The sequence below is a fragment of the Oryx dammah genome, unplaced genomic scaffold, assembly GCF_014754425.2.
Source record: "Oryx dammah isolate SB20612 unplaced genomic scaffold, SCBI_Odam_1.1 HiC_scaffold_29, whole genome shotgun sequence".
In the NCBI taxonomy this organism is placed as follows: Eukaryota; Metazoa; Chordata; class Mammalia; order Artiodactyla; family Bovidae; genus Oryx; species Oryx dammah.
This window is the reverse complement of record NW_024070213.1, coordinates 8,610,968-8,626,513: the sequence shown is the minus strand read 5'-3', so window position 1 is coordinate 8,626,513 and position 15,546 is coordinate 8,610,968.

The window sequence follows — 15,546 nt, the reverse complement described above, 5'->3', positions numbered from 1 at the left end:
CCTTCCTGGGACTTCCCTGGCAGTCTAGTGGTTAATTCACTGCCGAGGGCCTGGGTTCAATTCCTGGTTGGGGAACTAAGATCCTGCAAGCCACATGGCACAACCACAAATCATCATCCTTATCGTCATCCTTCCCATTAGATTATCTCATGGTTCCTGGTACTTCTCCTGAGGAGCACATACACAGAGGGTGGTACCAGAATGACTACTATGACCCATTAGACGGTAAGCTCCTTGTGAGCAGAATCGTCTCTGTTTTGTAAACCACGGTAGCCCCAGAATCTTGATATTAACATTGATGCCCAAGTTATAGTAGCTCTTGGCCACGTGTGCGTGCTCAGTCTCTTTAAGATGTGTCTCTTTGCGACCCCATGGACTGTACCCGCCAGGCTCCTCTGTCCATGGGATTTTTCAGGCAAGAATACTGGAGTGGGTCACCATCTCCTCCTCCAGGGGATCTTCCTGATCCAGGGATTGAACCAGTGACTCCTGCATTGGCAGGCAGATTCTTTACCACTGAACCACCTGGCTCTTGGCCATCTGCCCTCAAAATCTCCAGCTACTTCTGAAAGCCCAAAAGACAGAGGATGGTATCTCTCATGTGTTTAAGCACCAGTCTGCTGGTATCTCCTACTCTGGCCATGTTCAATTGCCCGGGACACCCTCTGCTGACAAGGTCTCCCTTGATGCTGCAGATTCACTGTGTATTGCATCTGTCTGCTAGTGAAATGGCCCAATCCTTCAGGAAAACAAATCTGCCCATCATCCATGTGGCAAGGAGTTGGGTGGAGAATGACCTGCACCCCACTCTGAGTAGCCCTTGTCCCTGGGCCCCAGAGAGGCACTGCCTGGGTCCAGGGTCCCTCACCAGAGTCTCTCCATCAGATGGGACAGTGATGCCACCTTCTCCTTCATCTCTTTTCTTTCTTTAAAATAAATTGTTACTCTTTTTAAAATTTATTTTTAATCTATTTATTTGACTGCGCCAGGTCTTACTTGCAGCGCGCAGGAACTTCCGTCTTTGTGGCGGCCATGCAGGTTCTTTAGTTGTGGCAGATGAACTCTCAGCTGAGGTCTGTGTATATATGCATGCTCAGTCGTGTCCAACTCTTTGTGGCCCCACGAACTGTAGCCCGCCAGGCTCCTCTGTCCATGGAATTTTCCAGGCAAGAATACTGGAGTGGGTTGCCATTTCCTCCGCCAGGGGATCTTCCTGACCCAGGGATCGAACCTAGCTCCCTGACCAGGATCAAACTGGGCCTCCTGCATTGGGAATGTGGAGTCTTAGCTACTGGACCTCCAAGGAAGTCCTCGTCTCTTTTCTGTCTCTCTCCCTATTACCCCTTTCTCCTTCAGCTAAAAAAATGCTCCTGTACCTCTTCATTTGTGCAATAATGTCCCAGGAGATGTACACTCAAGCTATACAATCTGGGCTTAGCTATAATTCATTCGTGAAATCACCAAATATTTACAAAGCACTCCCAGGGGCCACACGCAATCAGCCATTGGGTCCTTCCTATCTCTTGACCTTGCCCTCTCTCTGCTTCTGTGCCACGGTCATTGCCTTGTTTCAAACTTCCCTTGCTTCCCTCCCAGGTCACTGCCATGGTCTTAGAACTGGCCTCCCTGCCTCCTGGCTAGCCCCCTCAATCCACACTGCCAGAGCTGATTAACATGCAAAGCTGATGACAGCAGGCTTCTAGTAAAGCCTTCAGAGGCTCCCCATGGTTTTTGAGCTAGAGTTTAAACTCCTTAGCTTCTCACTAAAGACATTTCGTGATGTCCTGACTCCTGCTTGTTTGTTCAGCTAAAATCTCCACCTCTGCCCAGAATAAGTCATGATATCTCAGGCCTCTGAGTCTTCCCAGCCTGTTCCTTCTGCCTGGATTGTTTTTCTCCCACTTTTGATCTAGACCAGTGCTGTCCAATACTGCAATAATGATGGGAAAGTCTCTGTTTGCTCTGTCCAATGTGGTGGCCTCTGGTCATATATGCAGTGTGTCCAGTGCAGCTGAGTTAGATAGCTAAGTGACTACTCATTGGGCTGTTTGGATCCAGACAACTGCTACTCCCTTTAAAGTACTTCATTCAAGGCTTGCGTTCTGCACTGGGAAGCCACCCCAACTTCACAGCTGATGTGGATTCTCCTTCTTTATGTCCCGTAGCATCTTTGCTCTGTCTCTGTCCCCACACTCAGAACTTTACTGCATCATCCTGCCTCCCCCACTGCCCTGAACATTTTTGAGGGCAAACAATTCACTCAACAACATGAATGCTTCAGTGCGCTGGTACAAGCTTAACAACTGGCTCTTGGAGGAAAAGCCCGGATTTGTCATGTTTGTTAATTCAGTGATGTAAATACTCCCACTATGTGACCAGAGAATGAAAAGACAAACCACAGGATGGGAGAAAATATTTGCAAAAATCCTATCTGATAGATACGTTATCTAAGACTGAGATCCAAAATAAACAAAGAATTCTTAAGATCCAACAATGAGAAAATGAACAACCAAATTCAAAAATGGGCAAAAGACGTGAACAGACACCTCACTGAAGATACAAGATGGCAGGTAAGTATATGAAAGATCCTCAGTATCACATGTCACTGTGCTGTGCTGTGCTTAGTTGCTCAGTCATGTCTGACTCTTTGTGATCCCATGGACTGTAGCCCACCAGTCTTCTCTGTCCATGGGAATTTTCCAGGCAAGAATACTGGAGTGGATTGCCATGCCCTCCTCTGGGTGACCTACCCAATCCAGGGGTCGAACCCAGGTCTTCCACATTGCAGGTGGATTCTTTCCCATCTGAGCCACCAGGGAAGCCCAGGAATACTGGAGTGGGTAGCCTATCCCTTCTCCATGGGGTCTTTCCAACCCAGGAATCAAACTGGGGTCTCCTGCATTGCAGGCTGATTCTTTACTGGCTGAGCTACCCGGGAAGCTCCTCATATGTCATTAAAGAAATGCAAATTAAAACTATGAGATACCACTACACACCTCTTAGAAAACTCAAGATCTAAAGCACTGACAACACCAAATGCTGGCAAGGGTGTGGAGCAACAGGAACTCTCACTCACTGCTGATGCAAATGAAATGAAATCAAAATAGTACAGCCACTTTGAAAGAAAATTTGGCAGTGTCTTGCAAAACTAAACATAGTCTTACCATACAATCTATCAATCACTCATGCTTGTTGGCACTTACCCAAAAGAGTTGAAAACTTATATCCACACAGAAATCTGCACATGAATGTTTACAGCAGCTTTACTCATAATTGCCAATGCTTGAAAGCAACCAAGATAGCCTTCAGGAAGTTAATGGATAAATAAACTGCAGGACACCCAGATATGAGCTATCAAGACATGAAGGAAACCAAAACACATATTACTAAGCAAAACAAACCAATCTGAAATGGCTACAATACCAACTATATGATATTCCAGAAAACGCAAAACTATAGAGAGAATGAAAAGATCAAAGGTTGCCAAGGGTGAGCAGGAGAAGAGGTGGAACAGGGGATTTGTAGGGCTTCACGGTGAAATTCGTCCCTCTGATCCTATAATGGTGGTTGTACGTCATTTTACATTTGTCAAAACCCACACCAAGAGTGAACCCGACTTTGGGGGATAGTGATGTGTCAATGCAGGTTCATCAGCTGGAACAAATGGACCACTCTGGTGGGGGATATTGATAATGGGGGAGGCTAGGCATATGTGGGGATGTGGAGGAAAAATAATAAAAATCTCTATCTTCTTCTCTAAAAACTTCTCCTAAAACTGCTTCAAAAATTCAAGTTTATTAAAAACAAACAAACAAACAAACCACCTTGGCTGACTTCAAGCTACCAACATGACATCACTGAACTCGGAGTCGGGTAGAGATGTGCACAGTCGACTCGCACGAGCATGTAGGATCCGGCCCCAGCACACCACTGCAAGAATGAATGGATGAAGGTGCCGGATGCTGGGAACATAAGAGACGCCTTCAGACTCCCGAGGAAGAAGCCTGTTCAGACTTCCAAGAAGCAGGACATGCGGCTGCAGGTCTGATTTCAGTCCCACGCCATCAGATAAAGGACTGAGGCATCATGTCTTAGACTTATTCGGGAAGACAGACTTTTGTTTCCTTTGGGTCCATTACCATTAAGACTAGAGGAAAGTGCGTGAGCCTGAGGCCAGGAAGCAAGAGAACCAGTTAGGAGGGTTTGCTGTCAAGAACACGGAACCTCGACCTGACCAGAAGGATTGTGATGTCCTATATAAGATGTCCAGAGGGAGGAAAGTTCCTGCCTTGTGGAATTCAATGGTTCATCGATGCCATCCTCTCAGCATCGGTGGTGTCTCTTCTAAGTGGCCGTTGCAGTTCCAGGCATCATAGGCATAACAACAATATCCAATGAAGAAGAGACATATTCTCCCCCAGTTTTAGTTAAGGAGAAAAAAACCTTTCTGGAAGCCCTTCAGCAGCCATCTCCTCAGATCCCACTGGAAATGACTAGATCACATGACATTCTTTTTTTTTTTCTCTATTTATTTATTTATTTGACTGTACGAGGTCTGAGATGTGGGTGAGGAATCAAGAATCTTAGCTGCAGCATACAGGCTCTTTAGCTGAGGCACATGGGATCTAGTTCCCCATTGAGGGATCAAACCCAGGCCCCCTGCACTGGAAGCCAAGAGTCTTAGCCACTGGACCACCAGGAAAGTCCCACATGCCATTCTTAAACCAACTGCTTCCAAGGGACAAGACCATGGTGACTGGCTTAGGCCACCTGGGGGGACCTGAAAGGAGACAGAACCTGGGAACCCAGGCAGGGTAGAATCAGGTAAGGGTAGAGTAGCAGAGGGCAATGGTTGTCAAGACCCAACTACAGGGATTATTAGAAGAAGATCCACCTGGTTTATGACCAGGCCATTTCATAAACATTTCTTGAAATAATTAAGGACCTGGAGTCCAGTGGTTAAGATTTTGAGCTTCCACTGCAGAGGCACGAGTTTGATCCCTGATCAGGCAACTAAGATCCCACATGCTGCACAGTGTGGCCAAAGGAACAAAAAACTCATCATGGTCTAGTAAAATGTTAATAAAATGCATTTTTTATTATTTTTTAAAATTAAGAAACAAGAAGGCAACATGAGGGAATATGGCTTCCTAGCTCCCCCCTCCAGGTTGAAATACCTGCATTGATACACACACACACACACACGGATACACACACATACATACGCATACACACATATACACACGCACATGTACACACACATATGTGCACACACAGACACATACACACATGTGTATGCACACAGATATACACATACATAGATAAACACACATACACACGTGTACACTCATATGTGCACACAGGCAAACGTATACCTGTATACATACACATGTATACACACAGATACACATATACGTATACATATGTATACATACACACTGATACACACACATGCACACATGCACACACATGTATACAGGCAGATACACACATACATATATACATACATACGTACACACACACACACACCCTGCCATCAGCGCTCCTCTAAGGATTCCCACGTGCATGTCAATGGGGACAGGTTCCATGCTGTTCAAAGAAACCAGAACTGTACATATTAAGGCCCTGCATCAGCTGTGAGGGTGGGGCCCCAGCCGGCCCGGGTCTGCACCATAGTCCCAGCAACTCTCTGGTCCTGAGACTCCCCCAGGCAGCGACCTCCAGGTGTGGCTCTGTTCAGGGTCATCTGTGGCCATGGCCTGACGTGGGTGGCCCTGTTCTGACAGGTCTGAATTCCCCAGGGTTAGCAGCGCAGGGTGCCTCTCGCCCCTGCTCTGACCTGGTTATGGGGAGTTGCTAGGTAACGGCTTCGCAGCCTCTGCTTCTTCCCACGCCGAGGAAGCCTGGTTACCATGGCAAGTCCAGATGAGTTGGGACGTGCAAGGGAAAGGGAGCATGGGCCAGGGGTTGGCAGCCTGGACTCCACCTCACTCTCTCTGGGCCACTGGACCTCGGGGAGGTCTCTTCACCCCTCTAAGCCACAGTTTCCTTATCAGTAAAATGAAGGAGGGGTTGGGTTTCTCCTGGCTCTAAATGACTGACACATTCAGGCAACATAAACTAAATAAACACTGATCATCAGATGCCTCTTAGGTAAGGATGACTCAAGATGAGTGCAGAAAAGGAGTGGATTGAGTTATTTGCCTTTAAAATAAAACAGAAACTAGCAAGCCTGGGTCTCCATTAGGACACATAGAAGTTACAGAGGTTCTTCCTTCTGTTGGCAGAAACTTAGCTTCTGGAATCAATATTCGTAAGTCCATGGGGCTCCCCGGGTGCTTTTCTGAAATCAGACTTCTTAAATAAGTCCTCTTTGGGTCCCCAGCTTGCTAAAGCATGCTGTCCCACTCCCAGGCTCTACTGGCCCTTATGTTCCTGCTGAAGCCTTATCACCCGCCCAGCCCTCCCCGAGTCCCGGGGGTCAACCGTGATTCCTACAGTGTGGGCTCTGCTGCTGGGTCCTGCCTTCATTCTGAGACCCAGCCTCTCCCTCTTCCCTGGTCCTTGCCACAGACTCCCCACCCAGGCCCAGATGCCAGGACCTCCGCAGAACCCAGCTCCTCACAGCCCCCTACCGCTGACTCCATCTTGTTCATGCCAAAACCCCTCCCAGAATCCAGGCTCCTGCAGCTGAAGTTTCCTAACCCTGTCGCCATCCTGCAGGTCTGCCCGCCTGAAGCTCCAAATACTGTAGGCTGCTTCACCCCTTGGCATTCCCTCCACCCCTGGTGCTGCCAGCTGCATGCCGCCACCACGACCTCCTTCACCCAAAGCCTGTGGTCACAGGTGGCTCCTGTGCAGCTGATCGGTCTTTCCCTTCCTCCTCGGACCCTGCCTCCTGGTCCCAGTTCTAAGTCTTGGCTACCCTTGATCCTTCCCTCCTCCAACCACACACATAGCAGAAAGGGTCATGTCTGAATGTGCCCCAGGATGCTGGAGTCGGATCACCCCACGCTGCAGAGTCCCCTGGTTGGGGGCAGAATGAGGACTTCATTCTTATACACAAAGAATGAGAACCACCAGGTTGGTCAGGGCAAGTGCTTTTTGACTGCTGGCTCTGCTCCAGGGCCCTCTAGACCGTCTCAGCCCTGCAGAGACAGCCCCATCCTTGAGTCATGCAGCCTAGTCCCGCCTTCCTTCTAAGGACTCCTGTACTGAGGTGGAAAAGTTGGGAAGGCCCAAGCTTTGAGTCAGACAGACCAGTCCAGACTCTGCCTATGACGAGTCCTGAGCCTGGGCAGCTTATTTGACCTCTCTGAGCAATTCTAGAGAACTGAACAGAGCAACTCGGAGTTGTCATGAGAAGGAAACAAGTTAAAGGGAACTGTTTGGTGAGGGCCCTGCAAACGGTGGGCACCCCCTCACCGCCTCCCCCCCAGCTTGGTAGAAACAGGCTTCCTCGCCTCACCCCACTCCCAGACATGCTGCTGCAACGGCCTCCTCGCCTTTAGACTTGCCTGCCCTGTGTTCAGTCCTGTTGGGGTAAGTCTCTTGGCGCTTATCAAACTGATAACTTGCGGACGTAATAAATTAACTCTGGGGGAGCACCTCTCCCTGGGCCTCACCTGCCCTCTTCCAGGTGCTTGCTGCCCCATGATGGTGGCCCACCAGGGACAAAGTACTGAGCATGCTGGCCAAATGAAGGAGTGATTTTTTTTTTTCTGACATATACTTTTATTTACTTGGCAGCGCAAGAATACATGGAAGAACTGTACAAAAAAGATCTTCATGGCCCAGATAATCATGATGATGTGATCACTAATCTAGAGCCAGACATCTTGGAATGTGAAGTCAAGTGGGCCTTAGGAAGCATCACTACGAACAAAGTTAGTGGAGGTGATGGAATTCCAGTTGAGCTGTTTCAAATCCTGAAAGATGATGCTGTGAAAGTGCTGCACTCAATATGCCAGCAAGTTTGGAAAACTCAGCAGTGGCCACAGGACTGGAAAAGGTCAGTTTTCATTCCAATCCCAAAGAAAGGCAATGCAAAAGAATGCTCAAACTACCGCACAATTGTACTCATCTCACATGCTAGTAAAGTACTGCTCAAAATTCTCCAAGCCAGGCTTCAGCAATACGTGAACCGTGAACTTCCTGATGTTCAAGCTGGTTTTAAAAAAGGCAGAGGAACCAGAGATCAAATAGCCAACATCCGCTGGATCATGGAAAAAGCAAGAGAGTTCCAGAAAAACATCTATTTCTGCTTGATTGACTATGCCAAAGCCTTTGACTGTGTGGATCACAATAAACTGTGGAAAATTCTGAAAGAGATGGGAATACCAGACCACCTGACCTGCCTCTTGAGAAATCTGTATGCAGGCCAGGAAGCAACAGTTAGAACTGGACATGGAACAACAGACTGCTTCCAAATAGGAAAAGGAGTACGTCAAGGCTGTATATTGTCACCCTGCTTATTTAACTTCTATGCAGAGTACATCATGAGAAACGCTGGGTTGGAAGAAACACAATCTGGAATCAAGATTGCCGGGAGAAATATCAATCACCTCAGATATGCAGATGACACCATCTTTATATCAGAAAGTGAAGAGGAGCTAAAAAGCCTCTTGATGAAAGTGAAAGAAGAGAGTGAAAAAGTTGGCCTAAAGCTCAACATTCAGAAAACGAAGATCATGGCATCTGGTCCCATCACTTCATGGGAAATAGATGGGGAAACAGTAGAAACAGTGTCAGACTTTATTTTTTTGGGCTCCAAAATCACTGCAGATGGTGACTGCAGCCATGAAATTAAAAGACGCTTACTTCTTGGAAGAAAAGTTATGAGCAATCTAGATAGTATATTCAAAAGCAGAGACATTACTTTGCCGACTAAGGTCTGTCTAGTCAAGGCTATGGTTTTTCCTGTGGTCATGTATGGCTGTGAGCTGGACTGTGAAGAAGGCTGAGCGCCAAAGAATTGATGCTTTAGAACCGTGGTGTTGGAGAAGACTCTTGAGAGTCCCTTGGACTGCAAGGAGATCCAACCAGTCCATTCTGAAGGAGATCAACCCTGGGATTTCTTTGGAAGCAATGATGCTAAAGCTGAAGCTCCAGTACTTTGGCCACCTCATGCAAAGAGTTGACTCATTGGAAAAGACTGTGATGCTGGGAGGGATTGGGGGCAGGAGAAGGGGACAACCGAGGATGAGATGGCTGGATGGCATCACGGACTCGATGGATGTGAGTCTGAGTGAACTCCAGGAGATGGTGATGGACAGGGAGGCCTGGCGAGCTGCGATTCATGGGGTCGCAAAGAGTCGGACACTACTGAGCGACTGAACTGAACTGAACTGAACTGAACTGTTGGGTCTTAGTTGCCGCAATCTTTCATTGCAGCGCCGCAGGCTTTGTTGCCCTGAGGCATATGGGATCTTAGTTCTCCAACTGGGATCAAACCCGAGGTCCCTTCACTGGAAGGCAGATTCTTAACCACTGGACCACCAGGGAATCCCAGGAATGATTCTTGAAGGGAGAAGGCCAGGACAGCCTGGGGTGTCCTGCAAACACCATCCCTTCCTTTGGGCCGTCTTCCTGCCTCCAGACCCTCTGCTACCCTGATCTGGCACCTTCTCTACTGGAAAACTTTGACCCTGCCATGCCAGGCTTGGTGTTCAAGCAAACTTCTGGAGATGGTGGGGGTGGGGATGTGGAGACAGGACATCTGGGCTACTCTGCCCTGAAACTTGCCCTTCATTTCTTTCTTTGACAACTATGCTCCTGCAGGTTCCCACCTGGAGTTCCCTTTTCTTTTTATTTACTTTTGTCTCTTAGCCAGCCTGCAAGGCCAGGGAAAATGCCACCACCCTCACAAAGTGTTCCTTGATTCCCTTCTCAGCCTGGAGTAACTCTCTCTCTCTCTTCAGAACCTTCTCCAGACACGTGCTCTTCTGGTCTTGCCTGAGAGGGGTGTGTGTACTCAGAGCCTGTGCCCTGTGACTTTGGGGGTTCCAGTCCTCAAAGACAGGGGTGAGCAGATACTAAGTGATTAAATAATTTCAGCCCAGGTCTTTCAGCTGGGGTCAGAGCTGTCTTAAAATTTGTCTAAAAATATTTCAGACACACCCCAGGTCCCTAGCCACTGGGCACAAGAAGTGCTTCGTGGCAGCTCCCCTCCCCCATCACCTGCCAGGTGTGCTGTTCCAGGAACTGCTCCCAAGAGGAAGTGAGAGGCGCCTCCGTCCCTCCTGAGGCCTCCCTCATAAAGCCTCCCCAGCCTCTGAGCAGAGGTCCTTCTCTAATACCAAGTGTCACTGGAGCCAACCAAGGCCATCCTGTGCCCTCTGCCAGGCATGTCCATCACAAGCATCATTTGCATCCACCGTTTCCCACCTCATGCACCATCCTCGGCTCCCAACTGCCAAGAGTTAAATTCAAACTCAACTTGGAATTCAAAGATTCAAGAACTTTGATGAGGCAATCTGTATCTCCAGCCCATCCCTCTCCCCATCCTTGATGTATACATATGCCCATGTATGCTCAGTTGTGTCAGACTCTTTGTAACTCCCTGGACTGTAGCTGCCAGGCTCCTCTGTCCATGTGATTTTCCTGGCAGGAATACTGGAGTGGGTTGCCATTTCCTCCTCCAGAGGATCTTCCCGACCCAGGGATCAAACCTGCATCTTCTGTGTCTCCTGCCTTGGCAGACAGATTATTTACCACTGAGCCACCTGGGAAGCCCATACACATGGACACTTATACACATAGCTATACATGAGCATGTCGTTATTTAGTTGCTAAGTCGTGCCAACTCTTTGTGACTCCATGAACTTCAGCATGCCTGTCCTTCACTGTCTCCCAGAGTTTGCTCAAATTCATGTCCATTGAGTCGGTGATGCTACCTAACCATCTCATCCTCTGCTGCCCTCTTCTCCTTTTGCCCTCAATCTTTCCCAGCATCAAGGTCTTTCCCAATAAATCAGGTCTTCAAAGCAGGTGGCCGAAGTATTAGAGCTTCAGCTTCAGCGTCAGTTCTTCCAATGAATATTCAGGGTTGGTTTCTTTTAGGATTGAGTGGTTCGACCTCCTTGTAGTTCAAGGGACTCTCAAGAGTCTTCTCCAACACCACAGTTCAAAAGCATCAATTCTTTGGCGCTCAGTCTTTATGGTCCAACTCTCACATCCATACATGACTACTGGAAGAACCATAGCTTTGACTATACAGACCTTTGTCAGCAAAGTGATGTTTTTGTTTTTTAATATGCTGTCTGGCTTTTTCATATCTTTCCTTCCAAGGAGCAAGCATCTTTTAATTTCATGGCTGAAGTCATCGTCCACAGTGATTTTGGAACCCAAGAAAATAAAATCTGTTACTGCTTCCACTTTCTCCCCTTCTATTTGCCATGAAGTGATAGGACCGGATGCCATGATCTTAGTTTTTTGAATACTGAGTTTTAAGTCAGCTTTTTTACTCTCCTTTTTGACCCTCATCAAGAGGCTCTTTAGTTCCTCTTCACTTTCTGCCATTAGAATGGTATCATCTGCATAACTGAGGTTGTTGATATTTCTCCTGGCAATCTTGATTGCACTTGTAATACATGAGCACTTGTTGTTGTTCAGTTGCTAAGTCATGTCCATCTCTGTGACCCCATGGACTGCAGCACACCAGGCTTCCTTGTCCTTTACTATCTACCAGAATTTGCTCAAATTCATGTCCTCTGAGTCGATGATGCCATCCAACCATCTCATCCTCTATTGTCCCCTTCTCCTCTTGCCCTCAATCTTTTCTCAGCATCAGGGTCTTTTCCAAATACTCACTTTATACACATACATAAATACACATATATATACACTTACACCATGACCCAAACTAATTTGTTGTTTCACCTGTATTTGTCTTGAGCATTACATTCATTTACTCACTTACTTACTCATTCATTCACTCATCCATCCAACATTCCCCCAGTGCCAGGTCCATATTAGAGCTGGGATGCAAATGAGAAGAACACAATTTCCCTGCTTCTCTAGGAGTAATTACTCTTCAGCCAGCTTTCTGATAACTTTGATTTAATTTTGACTACTTTAAATTTAAATAGTAGACCCCTATTGGACACCCACATTATAAGTTCTCTTATAAAACCCAACTGGCCCTTGAGTCCCACAAACTTGATGGCAAGTAGACTCAGGTTTGAATCCTTAGCTGTGTGACCTTGATTGGGTTGCTAAACCTCTCTGAGTCTCAGCTTTATCAGTTACACCAGGAACAGGTTGAAACACACAATGTAAAGACGAAATGAGCAAATGGATGCCTGTGCCTAGAAAATGCTTAGAAAAAAAATCTATGCTTTGTCTTTAGAAATTAAATAATTATTTGGATGATGATCTCTAGCCCACTATTAACCTTGTCAATATTTTTAAAGGCTTTTGAATATATTCAGGCAGCCTGAAATAATGTAGAATTTCTACCTCCTTCGCAGCTTCAAGGACAGCAGGGGAGACGGGTTCTGAGAATCCCTTCATTTTCTGGGCTCCTTTTGAGCTGGGAGTGGGTCTGTGTGTGTTTTTTTCTTGAGTCCCCTGTAACACAAGGCTCCACGTATGTTTGCTGACAGAATCGTTGAATTCACTGATAACAACACTCAGAATTCAATCTAATAAATATTTAGTGCATGCACTCTGGCAAGATACTGTGGGAAACACAAAGGCAAGCACAATAGTTCCTAACCTTGAAAACTTAATTTAACAGGGGAGGCAACATGTTTGCTAGTGATCGCGCCGCCCTCTGACTCTGGGCGTGAAGCCCTTGGGATCAGACCATTCTGGTCAGGCTAGGTTCCTCTGCCTGAGCAGGGAGAGATGCCGGCAGGGGGTGGGGTGGGGTGGGGGGTGGGAGTCGGGGCCGGGGGGAGGGTGTAAAAGCCTGGTTTGGGAACCTAAGGTTGCTTTGGTCCACCTACTTCATAGTCAGGAATCTTCTTCCGATATTAAACCAGCAGAAACCACCTGAGCATGAGGCATTGACGACCTTTGTGTTTCCCACAGTATCTCACCAGAGTGCATGCACTAAATATTTATTGGACTGAATTCTGAGTCAGAACTTAAGCTAAGCTACCACAGCTATCTCTCTGGTGACCAGTTTTTGCTCTGGATCACTGCCTCCATCCCAGGACCCACAGTGGGCTGACTCAGACAAGGGACAGGAATACCTGGGCAAGGGGAGACGTCTCCAGGTGGGGAAAAGCATGAACTCCTGGGCCTCTTCCTAGGCAGGACTTTGGCTGAAGTCCTGCCCTCTCCAGGACTCTGCCCTCTGTCCCCTTTCTGGTCCTGCCCCCAACCCCACTTCCTCTTCAGTTGTACCTCCCAGGAGGATGTGGATGCAAAAATTTGACCTCATCTTTAAAGTATACCTTCAGTTCAGTTCAGTTGCTCAGTTGTGTCCAACTCTTTACCACCCCATGGATGGCAGCATGCCAGGCCTCCCATCCATCACCAGTTCCTGGAGTTCGCTCAAACTCATGTCCATCGAGTCAGTGATGCCTTCCAACCATCTCATCCTCTGTCGTCCCACCTCCTCCTGCCTTCAATCTTTCCCAGCATCAGGGTCTTTTCAAATGAGTCAGTTCTTTGAATGAGGTGGCCAAAGTATTGGAGTTTCAGCTTCAGCATCAGTCCTTCCAGTGAAAATTCAGGACTGATTTCCTTTAGGATGGACTGTCTCTCTCTCACATACACTCCCCTGGCCCACCACACCCCCTACCCCTGCCCCGCCTCCCTCCGCCCACACACAGGGTCACACTGTGTAACTGAATGGATGAAACAATTCACATTCAACTGAGTTGACTTTTTCTTTCCAGATCCTTAATCTTATATCCTTACTTCTTCCATACCAAGGGAGAAAAATCTTACCCATTTTTAAGAAGGAATTCCTGGGCTTCCCTGGTGGCTCAGTGGTAGAGACTGGACCTGCCAATGCAGGAGATACAGGTTTGATCCCTGATCATGGAAGATCCCACATGATACAAAGAAGCTAAGCCCAAGAACCACGACTATTGAGCCTGTGCTCCAGAACCTAGGAGCTGCAACTATTGAGCCCACAGACCACAGCTACTGATGCCCGCACACCCTACAGTCTGTGCTCCATAGCAAGAGAAGCCACTCCCACTGCAACTAGAGAGTATCCCCTTCCACTCTCAACTCGAGAGAAGACTGTCCAGCAACAAAGACCCAGCATGTTGTTCAGTCAAAGTCTAGTCCGACTCTGCAACCCCACAGACTGCAGCACGCCAGGCTTCTCTGTCCTTCACTATCTCCCGAAGTTTGCTCAAACTCATATCCATTGAGTCGATGATGACATCCAACCCTCTCTTCCTCTGTCAGTCACCTCCTTCTTCTCCTGTCCTCAATATTTCCCAGCATCAAGGTCTTTTCCAATGAGTCAGCTCTTCACATCAGGTGGCCAAAGTATTGGAGCTTCAGCCTTAGCATCAGTCCTTCCAATGAATATTCAGGGTTGATTTTCTTTAGGAGTAACTAGTTTGGTCTCTTTGCTGTCCAAGAGACACTTAAGAGTCTTCTCCAGCATAAATAAATAAATACAATTATTTTTAAAAAGAAGGAATTGCTTGTCAGTTTGAAGTAAAACAGTGGCGGAAAAGGGAAAAATGGGGGTGAAGGTCCAGTGTTCAAGGTGTAATGCCTGGGAGTACTATGCTGAATAAGACAGTCACGCCCTCCGGGAACCTACCACCTGCTGGGGGAGACAAGCCATCAGCACACAGAGCCTGAGTGCTAAACGGGGGCTGAGCATGAAGTGAGCACCCCTAACCCAGACTTCCAGGGACAGGAGAGATGCCATGGGAAGAAGTGACCAGGCAGAAGACAAAAGGATTCAGATGAATAGCTCATGGACTGGACAGAAAAGCATTTCAGCTACAGGAAGTCCCCCAGCAAAGTCACGACATATTGAGGAAGCAGAAGAAACCTAACAGGAAGCTTGGCCTATGGTGGAGGGAAACTAGGGCACTTTGGAAGAGCTTTGTGCAGGGAAATGACATACGCTTGCATTTTAAAAGAATGTGGCGGGGGGTGGGGTGGGAGATTGAGTCTGGAAGATCAGTTATGCAACTCTCGCAACAATGTGGGGAGGGGGGTGTGACAACAAGGATGGAGAGAAAAGGGCTGATAGGGGACATCCCAGAAGAGCCTCACCTGGCCTGGTGGCCCCGAGACGGAGGAAGAGTCCAAATGCATCCACATGTCCCACTCAAGCCACCAGGCAGATGGCGGTGACCTTCCGGAGGAGATGGACCCAGGGGGAAAAGTAGAGGGAAGAGGGAGAGGAGAAGAGGATGCAGGGTTCCTTTGAGACACTGAGGGTGCCTGAGGGATGTCTGAGCAGAGATGAACAGCAGGCAGCCTGACCAACTGGTCTGGAGCAGAGGAGAAAGTCCTGGAGTGAGAGAAGAGTGGGAGAGTCATCCGAGCCCTAGGGAGGTGGGAGCGCCCTTGGAGCATGTGAGGTCTAAACCAAGAAGGCCAAGGCTGAGCACT